Source organism: Podarcis cretensis (assembly GCF_951804945.1).
Source record: "Podarcis cretensis genome assembly, chromosome: 14".
NCBI classification, from domain to species: domain Eukaryota; kingdom Metazoa; phylum Chordata; class Lepidosauria; order Squamata; family Lacertidae; genus Podarcis; species Podarcis cretensis.
The window spans coordinates 22,664,607-22,683,078 of record NC_137183.1 but is presented as its reverse complement, the minus strand read 5'-3'; the positions used below and the strand labels follow the sequence as shown (position 1 = coordinate 22,683,078).

Genomic DNA, 18,472 nt, shown 5'->3' with positions numbered 1-18,472 from the left:
TGGCTAAATAGCAGTGACTCACCTGCCGGGAGATCAGATGAGCATCTCTGTCCTGTCATGCTGTCCTCTCCTGCTAAGGGCATTTCTCTACATCAGTTACAAGGATAATTTTTCTTGGTACAAGTCAGACCCTGACTCTTGAGCCTGTGCCCCATAATGGGTGCATGGAGGTTCTCCATATGAGTTCTCAATATTTCCTTGTTGGTGATTTATTTTATTGATTGATTGATTGATTGATATCTCAATACATATACAAAATGTCTACATAATATTACATATACATTATACTTGTAAATTCACATTTTTCATTTCATTATGTACCAACATCTAGTCATTTCTTACTTGCTTCTTATTTTACCCTATGTCTTCCCTTCACCCGTGTGTGACTTCCTAATTTTTATTTTATAACTTTATTATTTGTGATTTATTTTTTAAGGTCAGTATTTTAATACGAATTTCTCCTAATATATGTGTCTTCATGCAATTTTGCCCAGTATATGCATTTTTGCAAAGCAATTTTCCCTAATGTGGTGCATTCTTGGGTATTATTTTCACTAATATATACGTTTTTATGCACACTTTACGCAAATACGTGCATTTTTATTATTATTTTGGTATTTGCTGCTTGCATTGCACAATTTGGAGACAGGCCCATTTCAAAGAAGGCTATGTTTCAGTTCATATACTGTTTCAGAATGTACAAATTAGGTAGGTTCACCTTTAAACGCAAACTGAATCAAATTTCTCTCCCATTCCTGTGCATGTCCTCAACTGCAGACATATGTGTGACTCCAGCATTAGCACTAATGCACACACAACAAAGAGGACTTCTAATGTACCACTTGAAGTGATACTTGCTTATCTGAATTCCATCCATACACATGCTTGAATACCTCTTGCCAAAATGTGGGAAAGCACCTGATGGAAATTACTTTTTTGCATAAGCTATGGCAAGAAATTATTCCGCTAGTAAAATTAACTGCATTGTTAAGATGAGTTTGCGCAATACTAAGGTGCAACAGGATGGATGCTGGAATTGATGTGCCATTGGCCTGGTCCAGCAGGCTCATCTGGTGTTCTTACAGGGGCTGAATGCGGCCCTTGAGCCCTCTCTGTCTGGTCCTGGGTCTCTCCCCAGACCATGATCCCTGCCACTAGACTGCATGTTTCACTGCCTCTACTATGCAGCCTCAAGTGCTTTTGCCTGACTGGAATGTGTCACTGGACTGTGATAACGCTTCATGCTTGTGTCTCAGGGGCAGGTTTGGGGTGGGAGTTCCTGTCTGGTGAAGAGGAAGAAGAGGAGGACGGGGTTGAGGATTCTGTAGGTAGGGAGAAGCCTGAGAGAGAGAGGATGGGACCCTCACCCTTTGCCTTTAGGGATTTGTGTGTGTGTTTTCGTGCGTATACAGATAGATTCCTATGCAAAGCAGCCAGCATGTCAAACATTTGAAACATATTTTTTTTAAAATAAAATAAATCTATGAGGTAAAGCTCAAGTCATACTGAACAACTTTTGTAAGAGTGCCATGCATCAATACCTTATGAAAAACAACCGCAATTGTTGTATGAAGAAATGCTTTGTATCCCCAACTTATAGCCTTGAGCAAATTTTTATTACTGAACTATAAACCAGAGCAGGCTGAACTTTATAATGGGGACTTCTGAAAGGCACTCATTCACGGTGAGCAGATGCCACGATAATGAAGCCAGCCTTTTAAAGAGGCTGTTTAGACATAAACAGAGATAAAGGGTCTTTAAGCATGCCAGTCACAACCGATGGTATGCTTGTGTGTGAGAGAAAATGACTTAACAAAAAATTTATATCAGTAATAGTAAACTCCCACAGAAAACAAAGGCAGGTCTGACAGAAGTCAGAACACAATATGAAAAGGAGGCCTTTGGGGCGTAATTCTGTTACATTTGAAAGTACCCTGAAATATCTGAAAACTGACACAATGCCAGTCATTGTGGCAGGCGAAAAGCTAGGCCACCCACTGCCTAGGGGCAGAAGACAGATTTTACCCCTCCCCCAGCTTCCCCATCCCATTCTTAGATAGCACTCCCAAATTTACTTGACCCCACAGATCTTGATAGGAGCCAATGAGAATGGAGTCAGTCCCTTTTTGCATAGCCCCTTTCCATTTAATCTGCATATCACTATCTAGGTTCTGATAGCAGAGGTAGCCATCATGACTCATAGCCAGTGACAGCCTTACCCTCCATGAATTCATCAAGTGCCATAGCAGCTGGTGCCCTTTGTGCCTGGCAGGGCAGAAAGCAGGGAGCCCAACAGTAGGGGGCGCCAGAGCCAATGACAGGCAGAGGCAACAATTTTTTCTTTTTGCCCCCATCTGGTTGTAAGTAACAAGGCAAGTAGGAGGCTGCCGGGCAGCTAACAGAGGTTGGTGGGGCAGAGCTTCATTCGCCCACATAAATTGGGTCTCCACTGGCCAAGTGCTGAATGAACACAGTGAAATGTTGCATACATAAAAAGCTCTACACTCTCCAAAGTGTGGGGAAACAATTGAAATTGCATATGCAGCTAATTTTACTTCATAAAATTTACATGCCATTTGATTGTAAAAATAAACTTCGAAGTGGTTTACAAAAACAACAATAAGATCATCACTAAGAAAAATTAACAACAATTATTTAGGACATTAAAAAAAAGTTTAAGATTAAAAACAGATTAAAGATTTAAAAAACAGATTAAGACTCACATCAACTTTCTAAACATCTGTACAGGCTTGTCTAAACAAAGATGTTTTTAGCAGATATCATTAAGAGTACAGTGAAAGCACTTGCCTGATATCAATAGTCAGGGAGTTACAAAGGGGAGGTGCTGCCACACTAAAATATCAGGTTCTTACAAAGGTGGAATGGGTCTAATGTGGCTTCTGTAATAGTGTCAGTTCTGCCGACTGAAGCTGATGAGTGGACACATTTGGGGTAAGGTGATCATGATAGGATTCCCTTTCTTGGAGGCGCGCGCGCGCACACACACACACACACACACACACACACACAATGTCACATGGAAGATGGCGCAAGCTTGTTTTCTCCAGCTCCGGAGGGTACATCTCAAACCAATAGATTCAAGCAACAAGAAAGGAGATTCCAACTAAACATCAGTAAGAGCTGTTTGACAGTGGAAGAGACTCCCCTGGGAGGTTGTGGACTTTCCTTCCTTGGAGGTTTTTAAGCAGAGGTTGGATGGCCATCTGTAACGGATACTTTAGTTGAGATTCCTGCATTGCATTGCAAGGGGTTGGACTAGTCACTAGATGACCCTCGGTATCCCTTCCACGTCTACAATTCTTTGATTCTATTGCAAGGAATGTAGAAGGATCATGCTTACTATATTGAGCCCGCCAGCATTCAAACATCACAGAGCTTTGCAGTCTTCAGAAGGGCAAACTGGCAAGAAACCATTGCAGGCTAAATGATGCAAAAAGAGAGCATCTGCACAACTGAAGTCACAGAAACCAGCTTTTCTGGCTGCCAAAGTACCACAGAGCCCTGGCTACAGGCAGAGCACCAGGTGGCTCTGCAACTTGTTCTCCAATAAACCCAGAAATGAAAGGAGTACAGCAGGCTAGACTCGTTCTTCTGGCTAGGCAAAAGGATGCTGAGGCAGTTATATTACAACAAGTCACGCTGCACACCAGTGTATTGCCACACTTCTCAGCGGGACTTCAGAAGTTTAACAGGACTTTGGGCACTTTTAATAAACAAGCAGCTGATCCATAAGGCAGCCTTATCACAAAACAAAAGGGGAGCATACTCAGTGGTGTAGGAAGGGGGATTGGAGAGGTTGGGCTGCCCCGGGTGCCACTCTGGGAGGGGTGACAAAATGGCCCCTGCCTCCTCCCAGCTGTAGAGCAGCCGAGGGCGCCCGCAGTCCGTATGGGGGCTGCCGCTCTCGCGCACTGTCCTTACAGGCTGTGCATGTACGGCATTCTGTACGGAGTGCGCATGCATGGGATGCTGTACATGCGCAGTCTGTATGGGCTGCACTGCCCCAGGTGCTGAAGAAGATTCCTCCACCACTGAGCATACTATCAGGAGCTGGAAACTTCAGCCATGTATATGGCTGCCCCGAGTGGTGAGTGATCAGAACTGCAGTTTGGAAGAATACCTATGCTGTGGGCTCTAGCTAGGGTTGCCATACAGTCATACCTCGGGTTAAATACACTTCGAGTTGAGCGTGTTCGAGAGCGCGTTACTTCCGGGTTTCGCCGCTTGCATATGCGCAGACGCTCAAAATGACGTCACACACATGTGCAGAAGCGGCGAAAAGCGACGCATGCGTGCGCAGACATGCCGTCACTAGTTACGTTTACCTCTAGATGTGAACGGGGCTCCGGAACGGATCCCATTTGTATCTAGAGTGACCACTGTATTTCAAACAGTGAAAATCCAGACAGAAAAGTTGTTGAGTTTTTTCCCCCTGCCAAAGTTGTCAAATTCGCAAAAGCAAAACAAAAAAATGTTTCCCCTGGACACTTTTAGCAATTTCCACCCATCTGGCAGTGATGGCCACCGACCTGGGTGTTTTTAAAAGAGGAATGGTGCAGCAATAAGACTGCTAGCACATTGGCAAAGCTAACACGTTCCAGCATGTTTTCAAACTGGATGGGGGAACCGCATGTTGAGATTCCTACACTGCAGGGGGTTAGACCAGATGACCCGCGGTACCCCTTACAACTTCATAATTCTATGATTCTACCTCTACAGTTGGGGGCATTATGTCTCTGAATACCAATTCAGAGACATAATGCCCCCAAACTGCAGGAGAGGAGGATGTACAAGTGCTCAGGTCTTGCTTGCAGCCTTCTCACAAGAATCTGGTTGGCAACTATGAGAGGTAAAAGGTAAAGGACTCCTGGATGGTTAAGTCCAGTCAAAAGCGACTCCTGGGTTGCGGCGCTCATCTTGCTTTCAGGCCAAGGGAGCTGGCATTTGTCCACAGAAAGCTTTCCGGATCATGTGGCCAGCGTGACTAAACCGCTTCTTGTGCGGACACTGTGACGGAAACCAGAGTGCATGGAAATGCCATTTACCTTCCCGCCACAGCGGTACCTCTTTATCTACTTGCCCTGGCATGCTTTACTACTGCCAATACTGAGGAGTATATTACAACTTTTTGAAAAGATAGGCATCAGCAAACGTCCAAAATGAAGCCATGTTGATTATGCAACCTCAGCATTACATTCAAGATGAGCTTTCACAACTTGAAACCACACAACTCTGAAAAATAATAAGAGATGTATGGTCGGTATTCAGCTATGCTTCGCTCAGAGTAGACCCACTGAAATTAATGGACCAAGCTTAGTCATGCCTGTTATCCTCAGTGAGTGTATTCTGAGTAAAGCTTAGCTGAATGCCGCCCAGGTTTACCTGCAATCAGAATAAACAGATATGCAATTCAGCTTGCATCCACAAGCAGCTTATGCTAAAACAGATGGATTAAACATCTGGAGGTGAAACTGGCCCAGAGGCCAGCACAAAACTAAATGACCCAACCTTGTTTACCCCATGCAGATCCATTCTAACAATATAAGGACACCCATGTTTGTTTGTTTATATTTATTTCATAAAATTTATAAACCGCTTGATTGCAAATAAATAAATAAATAAATAAATAAATAAATAAATAAGTATCCTTGAAACTGTCTACAACTCCAGTATGTAAGACACAAGACACCAAAAGACTGGGGTAGGGTGGGGGGAGGGATCTGAGAATTTCCTTATTTTTTTTACAAGGAAATTAATGAAATGGTGCACTGTTTTTAATCACAAACTGCAAATCAAATGAATATAGCAGAGGTCTCTAAAGAGAAGCAGAAAAGTGCAACTTGATGTTTTAATGGCCTGCATGTTGTACCATCATGTCCCAGACTGGTTGGACACAGAGGAAATGTGGGAGGAGCCAACTGGGGAACCCCCCTCCCAAGGGAAGAAGGCTCAGAGCCAGGGGAAAGTCCTCAGATTGCCACATCCTTAACATTAAGAGAGTGTCAACAAGTTATCAAGCTCTATCATTACACTTCCCCTTTTAACAAGTTATAAAACGTGAACAAATATGGGGAAAACCTTAATATTATTATTATAGATATGTATGGTCATTATGCTGCATAAACTGTATAAACATCTACTATGGGAAATAACTGATCTTGGCTAATGAATTATGGTACATAATACATTTTAACACATCTCTATAAGCCATTCTGGGGATTTTATCTTTATGGTAGAACATGTCTGTGTTTGTCCATCATAGGGATCCAGCTGGCTCTGCTATCAGATTGTTCTTGACATGATGAGTTACTAATTGGCTGACTGTAGCCAGAATCAGTACTTTCTGATACTTCTGGGAAACATTCAGGGAAGGCTCATTAACCACAACTGTTGGGGGACACAAAGTTTCTATTGTTCCTCTGAAAGACCTAAAACTTTAGATATAGATGCTGTACAACTGTACAGTGGTACCTTGGGTTACAGACGCTTCAGGTTACAGGCGCTTCAGGTTACAGACTCTGCTAACCCAGAAATAGTACCTCAGGTTAAGAACTTTGCTTCAGGATGAGAACAGAAATCATGTGGTGGTGGTGCGGCGGCAGCGGGAGGCCCCATTAGCTAAAGTGGTACCTCAGGTTAAGAACAGTTTCAGGTTAAGAACGGACCTTCAGAACGGATTAAGTTCTTAACCCGAGGTAGCACTGTACACCTTTGGTCCCAAGTGCCTGTGGAATAATTTATCAGGCAAACCTTGTCTCCTGGCTTAAGTTCTGGTCAAAATATTATCTTTTGGGTTTCCTTCATTCTTTTGGGACTTTCATTAGTTGTAGGGTGTAGTAAATATTCAGGTTTCTGCAAATTAGCTCTAATAACCTTCCCATTAAAATGGTTGAGCAAATGTGGAACATTGTTGCTGAACACTTCATCGGGAACACCATGCCTGGCAAAGGACCCTGTCAGGCTGGCAGCCACTGATTTACTGCTGGTACTCCGCAGTGTGCATATTTATAGAAAGAGAGAACAATAATCTGTGACTATTAAGTTGCGGTTGCCATATTTCAAGAAGTAAAAATCCGTTTTTTAACGAAAACAAGATTTCTCGGTTTACTTGCCGCCTTCTGGAAATTCCCTCCCGTATGGCAGCCCTATATTAAGTAATCTTTGGAATGCCTTGTAAATAAGTCAGTTCCTATCTTCTGGTAGGCCCTTTGAGGAGCTAGGTGTGGATTCAGTGGCCCTGGTTGTTGACATTACCTGTATTTTAAGCAAGTGAACAAACTTCTACCATAGCTGCCATATGGTGATTAATCTTAGGCCTCTGAGGTGCATTCCATAGTCTCTCAAGACAGATTGATGCCAACAACAACTTATTAGCATCAGCAATTAGCATGTGACTAGTTAATTAAACTACATCAATGTCCCACGTGTGTGCCTTTAATCCTAGTCAATCAACAAGTGTTGATGAAATCTGGTGAACTCCTTTGCTACGGGTTCCCAAAAGCAGGGATTAACCATTATTAGTGCTTCTAAACATCAAAAGAGCTGGGTTTTCGCATGGAAATAAATAAAGGAGGCTTAGTTTTTAGGAACAGGAGAATGGAGGGGTGGTACCAGGAGGTGGTGAAGGAACCTTTTTTTTTTGGGGGGGGGGAGGCTGGAAAAGATGCCTTGGACTGCTGTGGTGCTGCACTGCTGTGGGTAACAAGCCCCTCTTGATATGATTATGCTGCAAATTCTGTACTCGCTCCATGCAAACTAAAGGTTTGTGAATAAACCATGTTCCTTAAAGCTACAACAGCCTCCGCTGTGTCTTGCTTCTCAAAGGAACACAGACACCGGGTGACCACCTAGGAAATACTGCATTGGACTACTGCAACGTGCTCTACATGGGGCTACCTCTGAAGGTGACCCGGAAACTACAACTATTCCAGAATGCAGCAGCTAGACAGGAGACTAAATGCGGCCGCGGAGACCACATAACACCTGTCCTGAAAGACCTACATTGGCTCCCAGTATATTTCTGGACGCAATTCAAAGTGTTGGTGCTGACCTTTAAAACCCTAAATGGCCTGGCCTTGTATACCTGAAGGAGCATCTCCAGCCCTATCGTTCAGCCTGGACACTGAGGTCCAGCTCCGAGGGCCTTCTGCCGGCTCCCTCACGGCGAGAAGGGAGGTTACAGGGAACCAGGCAGAGGGCCTTCTCTGTAGTGGCGCTTGCCCTGTGGAATGCTCTCCCACCAGATGTTAATGAAATAAATAACTTTCTGACTTTTAGAAGACATCTGAAAGCAGCCCCGTTTAGGAAAGTTTTTAATGTTTGATCTTTTATCGTGTTTTTAGTGTTCTGTTGGGAGCCGCCCAGAGTAGCTGGGGAAACCCAGCCAGATAGGCAGAGTATTACCGGTTATAATACAGTGGTACCTCAGGTTAAGAAATTAATTCGTTCTGGAGGTCTGTTGTTAACCTGAAACTGTTCTTAACCTGAAGCACCACTTTAGCTAATGGGGCCTCCTGCTGCCGTGGCGCCACCAGATCACAATTTCTGTTCTCATCCTGAAGCAAAGTTCTTAACCCGAGGTACTATTTCTGGGTTAGCGGAGTCTGTAACCTGAAACGTCTGTAACCTGCAGTGTCTGTAACCCGAGGTACCACTGTAGTAGTAGTATGCAACCCCTGGGAATCTTGCCCCAGCTTGGCAGAGATTAGGGGTGGCGTCCCACTTTTGTAACCCCATACATATATTGAGTAAATATTTTATAAGCAAATAGTATACCAAGTAGCTCTTTTTCCATCTGTGTATATCTAATTTCAGTGCCAGTGGGGGACTGAGATGCATATGCCACTGGCACCCATCTTTTGAAATAATATGCAGAGTATAGACAACATCTTTCCCTGAGTCAAGATCTTTAGCCTGTGCTTCACAGTTTATGAGCCCCTGCAAATCTGAATAGTCTTGTCCAGGAGCAGATTCCCCTTTTGCAACAGCCGCTCTCCAATGACATTATCTTTGATACCACAAATAATTCTGTCCCTTATCAAACTCTTTCCCAGGTCCGCAAAAGCACAATTCTTACTCACAGCTTTCTTAATTTTGTTACGTATTGATCCATTGTTGGCTCCGCTTTTCGTATACACCTGAATAACTTATTCCACCCCCTTCCCAAAGTCTCATTCTTTTTAGGCATGCAGCACCCTTCATACGTATCAATAATTACATTCAGCTTCATGTTCTCTCCTTCAGCATGCCCAGTTATTATAAATGTCTAGGGCCTCCTCTCCTACCACAGCAACTGATCGTATCAGTTTTTCCTTCAGTCCCTATTGCTGCCAGGTACGTACAGTGCAAATCTTTGTCTAAACTTTCTCCAGTTTTCTGCAATATCCGTTGACAACTGCAGACTTGATGGGGCTGCAGCATTTTCATTTTTGCAAAGGTTTTACATCAGTTATGTAGACCTTACTGTCTCTGGGTGTGGCTCTGACAGCTTCTTATCTTCTGTTTGTAGTCCTTCAGCCAGAAGACTTTCTGCCCATAGGAGACTAAGGTCCCTTCATTCCCCGCAAAAAAATAATATTTGAGGGGGCTAGGGCCCCCAATATTTTATTCAAGTTGGCACCCCTGTTTCTGCCAGTTAATGCAACATGTTTATCAACTTTCTGATACCATACATTGTTTCTGGGTCCAACAATAGGCACCAAGAGTGAGGAACACTTTTATAAAAGAAGCTTTATTCAGAGGAGCCTCTAAGACTCTCTGCTAGAAAGGAGAAAAAATATGGGCCTAAGGAACTGCCTAAGTCATGTGACTCCAGGGCAAATCCCCAAATTGCCAAGCCCTTAACATTCAGGGCATATCAACAAATTGCTAGCTCTATCACACACCCTCCAAGATTTCTCTGATGAAAATATGGATGTCCCATTCCATACTGATAATTTTACTAATTATACCCCACACATCTTATTGGGTTGTCCCAGCACTCTGAGCAGCTTCCAACATATATAAAAACACAATAAAACATTGAACATTAAAAAAACTTTCCTATACAGGATTGCCTTCAGACGACTCGAGGGTTGGATAACACCACACCCTCCAACATTTCTCCAATGAAAATAGGGGCATCCTAAGGAAAAGCTGGATGTTCTGGGATCAAATCAGAAACCAGGACAGCTTCTCTAAATCAGGGATATCCCTGGAAAATAGGGACACTTGGAGGGTCTGCTATCATTACACTGACCCTGGAAAGATGGGGAAGGGTGTGTTGCAGGAGTGGGAATGGAATAATCAAATGAAACAATCAGATGGATGCGTTCAAGACATAAGCCCTGCGTATGTTTGGTCAGAAAAGAATTCCACTGTGTTTAAAGAGGCTACACACACGGCTGCAGCCTTAGAACCTGATGCCATGTTATACTCATTGTGCGAAAAGACAAGACTTTAACTCAAGAGAATTCTGAGGAGCCCCTGGGAAACAGCAGATAAGAGCAAAACAGATTTAGGCTCAGTTTGCAGTAATGCCCAGCCAGAGCATGGCCTAGTGTGAATGTGCAAGCATGCAAGCTGTTGCTAAGGAAATCATGGCCTCTGGTCCTGTTGCTGCTGCTGCCAGCTAAGTCATAGAATTGTAGAGTTGGAATGGACCCGGGGAACACTTAGTGCAACTCCCGGCAATGCTGGAATATGCAGCTGTCCCATGTGGGGATCGAACCTGCAACCTTGGCATTGTCAGCATCATGCTCCAACCAACTGAGCTATGCATGCTTTGGTTTACTATGTCTCCTGAATCCAGTTCGTAGTTTGTCTCCTCCAAACAAACCACAGAGCTGAAAACTCAAGAATATGGGTTACTTTTCCAAACCAAAGTGATATTGTCAAAGTGAATGTGTGAGTAAACCCTAGATAGGACATGACAGCGCACAGAAGGATGTTATGATTGCAGTGGTACGATTTTGGTGTATGTTGGCATAAAAATAGTGTGAGAGGAGCCATCTTGGTCATAGCTGTTTCTGCACAGTGAACAAATTCAATAGAAAGGTTAAAACAAAAGTACAGTGGTACCTCGGGTTACATATGCTTCAGGTTACATATGCTTCAGGTTACAGACTCCGCCAACCCAGAAATAGTGCTTCAGGTTAAGAACTTTGCTTCAGGATAAGAACAGAAATCGTGCTCCGGCGGTGTGGCAGCAGCGGGAGGCCCCATTAGCTAAAGTGGTGCTTCAGGTTAAGAACAGTTTCAGGTTAAGAACGGACCTCCAGAACGAATTAAGTACTTAACCCGAGGTACCACTGTACTGACAAGGCACGTGCACAGCTACCATACTGCTCAGCTGGGACATCCTGGAATTACAGAATCCTGGAATGTCCTGCCTTTTAGTTTGCCGTTCTGGTGGGAGTCAGCTGGTTTGCACCAGAGCAGCTGACCCAAAAAATGAGTGTTCTCATTTGGCTCCCCCGGTTATTGGAGGGCATGAGCTACCCAGCAAGAAACAGAAATAAGTTGCAGACAGCTTCTGGTGAACACAGCAGATGCTAGAAACCAGCCCTTAGCACACTTGACAAATAACAATGAACATTTTAGAAATATTAAGCTGTAATAAATAAGCTTGTGCGCATGGGTGGAAAACACCCTAAGAAAAGCATAAAAAGGATTATGAAGAGCCTTGGAAGGAGCCCACTCCTTCTTGGAGGACTTGGAACTTGCTGCGGCAATTAATAAATATCCCCACTGGGTGCCTTGCTTCATATCTCGGTCTCGCCCAGTTATTTCCCACCTGGACACGAACTGACAGGTATTGAGGATTCTACCACAGTAGCAGGCTGCCTTATACAGAGTCAGACCAAAAGCCCATCCAGTTCAGTACTGTCTATGCTAACCTGCGGTGAGTCACTGTAGTGGTTAGAGTGATGAGAGACCAGGGTTCAAATCCCCACTCAACCACAACACTTGCTAGGAGACCTTAGGCCAGTCACAGTGATTGCAAAGATAGCAAGGAAGAGAAGGAGGAAGAGAAAACCATGTACAGTGGTACCTCTGGTTGCGAATGGGATCCGTTCCAGAGGCCCGTTCGCAACCTGAAAACAACGCAACCCATGTCTGCGCATGCGTGGGTCGCGATTAGCCGCTTCTGCGCATGACGTCATTTTGCGCGTCTGCACATGCGCGAGCGGCGAAACCCAGAAGTAACCCGTTCTGGTAATTCTGGGTCGCTGCGGGACGCAACCTGAAAACGCTCAACCTGAAGCAAACCTAACATGAGGTATGACTGTATATCACCTTGAGCTCCTTGGAGAGAAAAGTGGGATATAAATGCAAAAAATTAATAATAATAAATACATTCCAGAGAAGGGACATTCCCAGCCATATCTGGAGATTGCTGGGGGTTGTACCTGGGAACTGCTGCATGCAAACAACTCAAGCCCTGAGTCATGTTCTACATAGCCTACAAGCTCCCTCTGATTCAAGCCTTTTTCTTGAAACCAGGAAATGGGAAAAACTGGCATGGAAACCAGGAAATGGAAAAGATTGGCATGGAAATGAAAAAGCATGACTGCTCATTCAATAACACATAACAGGCAAAAGTCTCTGGAAGTTCAGCTCAGCAGACCCTACTATTACAGAACGTGGTGCCACAGACAGCTTTGACATAACTTACAAAACCTGTTTTTGAAACAGATTATTATGGGTGGGTAAGTGGAACTGGGTGAAAGGCCCTCTTCCTAGGAGCTACTCTGTATTCACAGTTATCAAGATGCTGCTTACATAAATGATGGAGGAAAAATCCAGTTTGGGTACCATATTCAGACAAAAACGTAACTCGAGGGGGGGTAGTGAGTTTCATGTGATTCTGATGTTATAAATGCACTGTTCTCAGTAAAACCTGAATTTATTTTGAACAGGAAATGTTGTCTCATAAGGAGTAATGGATGTTGCTGTTTTGTAAATCGCCTTCCTCTGTACTGTAGACTATTCACAATTGTTTACAAAAGTATCAACTTTGGCATATATTGGGAGATCAGTTACTTTGAGTGCAAGCTTCTAGATCTCTGACTAATTTTAAATCTATTGTATTGAGTCAGGGACACAGAGGCAAAGCACTGGTCTCTATTACTTACATCGTGCTTTTAGAACTTACCACTGGGTCCCCTGCTGGGTCTGAAGTGTTCTTGGGAGAAGGATTTAAGTGCTTAATATAGGAGTCTGAATGGAAATCTCTGTGGTTACCTAGGCCTTATAAATCTGTTTCACCATACGTGTGGTTCTGCACAAATGGCATTTGTACACCTGTGCGGATGTTTCCTATCACATTGCGGTGAACACAGGATTTCTGGCAGAGCTGTGGACCCTGAGGGACATTCTTCCATCGTTGGCGAAAATGCCCTTGGGTGTCATTATTTTGTTCTCAAGGATATCGAGAAATATCTAAAATAATTAAATCACTGGTTTAGGTCTCCCCACAACATATCCACTGAATATGTGGACTAACAACATGAAAACTTGTTGCTCTAAATAACTTTTAGCTGCTGCTAGAATTTCAATAGCCCAGCCATGGAAAACCCTGAAAAATCTACGTTTGTCTTTGGACTTGGCTATTGCAGAAAAATGTGAACATGAACTGCATATATCCAGGGAGGCTCCAGAATGCTTTCATGTCATCCAGTGGGATTTTATTTCCTATTCTTGATATTCGTCATCCACACCTGCTTGGGAAATGAGGATGTCTTCATTTATACTGGTGTGTCATCCTTTCTTTAACTTACTTTCTGCTTTATATATGCTATGATGTAATACCCTGCTACTATACTTTTGGACTGCTGTAATGGTAATAAGGGACGCGGGTGGCGCTGTGGGTTAAAACACAGAGCCTAGGACTTGCCGATCAGAAGGTCGGTGGTTCGAATCCCCGTGACGGGGTGAGCTCCCGTTGCTTGGTCCCTGCTCCTGCCAACCTAGCAGTTCAAAAGCATGTCAAAGTGCAAGTAGATAAATAGGTACCGCTCTGGCAGGAAGTTAAACGGCGTTTCTGTGCACTGTTCTGGTTCGCCAGAAGTGGCTTAGTCATGCTGGCCACATGACCCAGAAGGTGTACGCCGGCTCCCTTGGCCAATAAAGCAAGATGAGTGCCGCAACCCCAGAGTCGGCCACGACTGGACCTAATGGTCAGGGGTCCCTTTACCTTTACTGGTAATAAAATTCTAATTTAAATACATAACTAAACACACTCTCTCTTTTATAGCACTTGTAAATGTGGTATCTTTCATACAGATCATTGTATCTGTACCTTGGTTCTCAAACTTAATCTGTTCCGGGAGTCCATTTGACTACTGGAACCATTTGAAAACCAAGGCGCGGCTTCCAATTGGCTGCAGGAGCTTCCTGCACTCAATCGGAAGCCACGGCAAATGCTCGGCTGTCGAAAAATGTTTGCAAACTTACTTCTGGGTTTGTGGCGTTCGGGAGCCAATTTGTTTAACAAATAAGCCATTCGGGAACCAAAGTACCACTGTATTAAATCAGACCTTCGGCCCATCAAGCTCAGTATAGTCTACACTGTGTGGCAGTTCTCTAGGGCTTTAGACAGGAACCATTCCCATATCTACCTAGAGATGTCAGGGACTAAACCTGGAAACTCCTTGCTTCTGTAGAGCAGATACTCTACCACTGAGCTATGGCCCTTACCCAATACAGCTCCCTTGTAGTAAGAAGTGCACAGCTTAGATGGCTGATATCCCATGAGTCCTTGATTTGGGGGTTGGTCTCATTAGGCACACATAGCCCAGCTGCTGACCACAGAGCCTCCTGGCAGAACCCTAAACAAACTACAGCTCCCTCAATTCTTTGGGAGAAGCTATAATTGTTTAAAGCCGCACTGTAGTGCTTTAAATGTATGGCGTCTAGAATAAGAGAACAAGAAGAACATATGTTTAAAGAAGATTGGAAAATGTTTACTGAATATATGGGGGGAGGGGGAACTGTGTACACTTGAAAACAATGGCAGCATTAAGTTAAATTCAAGAGTGCAAATAAGTCTTGATGGATGTAATAATGTAATACTGAATGGTTTAGTTTATGGAAAATATGCAGGGATTTGTGATATGCAAAATGAACCATGGAAGGATAAGAAGGGAAGTCATTGATATTTTAAGGCTGTTTAAATGAATATTCTAAATTGTAAAACAGAAAGTTTAATAATATATATATATATATATATATATATATATATATATATATATATATATATATAAAATGTATGGTGTAAATTTGCCATTAAACTATGTAAAACAGTGGTTCCCAATGGGTGGTTTGCAGACCAAAACAGATCAGATAAAGAAAGTGTGGGGAAAGCTAAGTGTTGTTGGACTAACTACTGTGCTCAAGGAGGGAGAAAGTGTGACTAAGGAACCACTAATAACACAGTGTATACAATAAAGGGATTTGGAAATTCTGGACCAGGGAACTGAATACACCAATTTGTGAAGAAAGGAAAATAGTATGCTGAGGAACATCAGTAGCAGTATTTATTATAGTTATCACATATTGTGTTCCTGGAATTAGTAAAAGTTTAGAATTAACCTTTGATTAATTTGGTTTATGCTAAGGAGCCAGGCCAGCTCACTGAAAGAACGGAATGCTGACAACGGCCAGTCATTAGCCCATCCAGGAAGCCTCCAAGAGGGCAAAAATGTGCCACATAAGGGGGGGGAGCCCCTCCCCCAGCTGTGTGTTGGTGGTGGGCGGAGACCAAAGCGGTTTCAGATTTCAGGGTGAATGACATAAGTGAACAAAAAAGGCTTATCAGTTTTGCAAGCGGTTTGGCAAGCAGAGCAAGAGAAGAGAACACCATGTGGGCTGGCTAGGACAAGCTGTAACAAGGAGACACAGAGGGCACGACTGATTTCTCCCTTTGCAGACCCAAGCATGCTGCACCGATGAGAGAAGCAATGGACCCCCTTGGGGTGTAATCCTGAGGACCCTCTATCCTAGGCTCAGGTTGTATATCTGTGTAAATGCACCACATTTCATAAAGATGCCACAGTCTCTCCTGTGCTTCATTGTCCAAAAGGAAATACATACAGAACCTGGTATGGGTGTGGCGTGTAACAATATTTATTCTAGCCAAGTAATAGTGTGGTATCATTAATAATTTCATATCAGGTGCTTTCTGAGAATTAATCATTTAGTGTTGCTCCTGTAGCTGATTGTGATAATGTAAATTGTGTACAGTTTTTATGATTTAGGTAAAGATGAAGGGACCCCTAACCATTAGGTCCAGTCGTGGATGACTTTGGGGTTGCGGCGCTCATCTCGCTTTACTGGCCGAGGGAGCTGGCGTTTGTCCGCAGACAGCTTCCAAGGCATGTGGCCAGCATGACTAAGCCGCTTCTGGCAAACCAGAGCAGCGCACGGTACCTATTTATCTACTTGCCCTTTGATGTGCTTTCGAACTGCTAGGTTGGTAGGAGCTGGGACTGAGTAACGGGAGCAACGGGAGCTCACCCCATCACAGGGATTCGAACCGCCAACCTTCTGATCGGCAAGCCCTAGGCTCTGTGGTTTAACCCATAGCACCACCCGTGTCCCCTTTATCACTTATCAATACACAATAAGGCTTGCACATTTTTTTTTTTTAAAAAAACCCAGCACATAGTAAACACGGTATCTGGTAGAAGGGTGGGAGGCTTGCCTTCTCTCTCCAACCTTGGATGTGCCAACATTTTTTTTTTTATTACATACCACACACAATATGTAAAAGTAGTCATGTGCTCCCCCTCTACCACCTGCAGGTACAACAAGTTCAACACGTTTAAGGGATTAGGAGGTAAGAAGAGTGAGGCAACACATATTCGGTCACAGTATCCTATTTGACTTTATCCATCTAAAATCATTTATTTAGGTTTTTAGCACTCTACCCAAGCAGCAGTCTTTCCCTGTCTCCCAGAATATCATATGGATCTGTTAACTGGTTTTTTTTAATAAACATCAGGAAAAAGTAATATCAATGGCTGCATTAAAATATTTCAGCAGTTACAAGGTGACAAGAAAAAGAGAATGTAACTCTATCTATCTATCATCTATCTATCTATCTATCTAATCACACACACACAAACACCATTTGTCTGAGATGACAGAACCCTCAAAGCAGTTTACAAAAAGAATCAAACTATTAAATTGTCAGTAAAAAAGTTAAAAACAGCCTTTTAAAGCCTTCAAAAAAATAAAATCAACAACACGGTAAAGGCCAGATTAAAACGCATGTCAAGATTCTACATGTTTTTGCTGTTATTAAAGCATTTCGGGTCAGTTAGTACACCTGCCATTCATTAGGATGGTGAGCTGTTTCATTGTTTTTGGCATAAACTCATTAATTTCAGTGAATGCGACCCGCAGCATACAACTGTTAGCATTAACTACATTCCTTAAAAAGAGAAAGAACCAAACCAGCAGTCCCAGCTACTGCAGAATGAAGCTCAAGAATGAAAGGAGACAAAAAAGTCCTACCTGGCCGTTTCACTCCAGAGAGTACGTTACATCTCCTAGTGAAGAAGATTGAAGAGGCACAGCGGCTTTCTCTGTGGTAACGCCCCATTTGTACATGATTCTAAATTCTTCAGCGTCCCACCCACGAAAGTTGAAATTCAGGATTCCTGACTCAGGGCAATCCTCCTATTGTGTAAAACCTTAGGATGCACCTCCAGTGGAACAATGCTGATCTGCTGCCTTTGGTGCTTGTCCCAACCTTGTAAAATGAGAGAGTCGTTGTTTTATGGTATCCCTTAATCAGGGAGGCAAATACAGCAGTGGCAGGAGGGGATTCTTCAGCTTAAAGCTGAGTTTCATGTAAGAAACTCCACTTCGATCCTAAAGAATACCCTGAAGGAGCCACAATGGGCTCCAATTTCATGGGATGCATTCCTGTGGTATATGAAAAGCTTCTTTTTTGTAAAGGTACATATGTATTACAGACACTGCATTTTTAACAGATACATATGAAAAGTGCACAACATTTTAACAGGTGAAGAATCCTGTGCCACATTCACACCATACATTTAAAGCACTATGAGACCATTTAACAAATCATCATCATCATCACTTTTAATTTGTATAGCATCTTTCTATCTTACAATACCCAAGACGGTTTACAAGCCGAAGAAACAAAGAATGTACACCCTATAACAATCTACTGCCATACAAAAATGTGACAATAAAACGTAACTTTAAAATAAGCAACCTCCATCAAATAGTCCAGAGTCGTTCGTGACTGGACTTAACTGCCAGGGGTTCTTTACCTTTTTTTACATCAAATCAAGTAACATTCAACAATCATTGGAATGATATGGAAATTATACTTCCCACTAAATAATTCTGGGAAGTGTAATTTGTTACGGGTGTTGACAGTTACTAGGAAGAGCTGTGGGCCCTGAGGCAGTGAACAGTCTGTGACCAGAATAGC

At 43.1% G+C, this 18,472-nt stretch overlaps 1 protein-coding gene across 3 annotated transcripts in view; it reads right to left on the bottom strand.

Annotated features, from left to right (window-relative positions):
- The window catches only part of LOC307203432 (ceramide synthase 3-like), an 84,340-nt gene that overhangs the window by 35,380 nt on the left and 30,488 nt on the right, over window positions 1-18,472 (bottom strand). Inside the window, exon 1 of one of the 3 annotated variants that reach the window (XM_079954246.1) lies at window positions 17,521-17,668. The exons of the other annotated variants lie outside the window; for them this stretch is intronic. The gene's annotated coding sequence lies outside the window, so the exon portion shown is untranslated. Of the gene's footprint in view, window positions 1-17,520; window positions 17,669-18,472 lie in introns of those variants that run through there. 3 annotated transcript variants of the gene reach the window in all.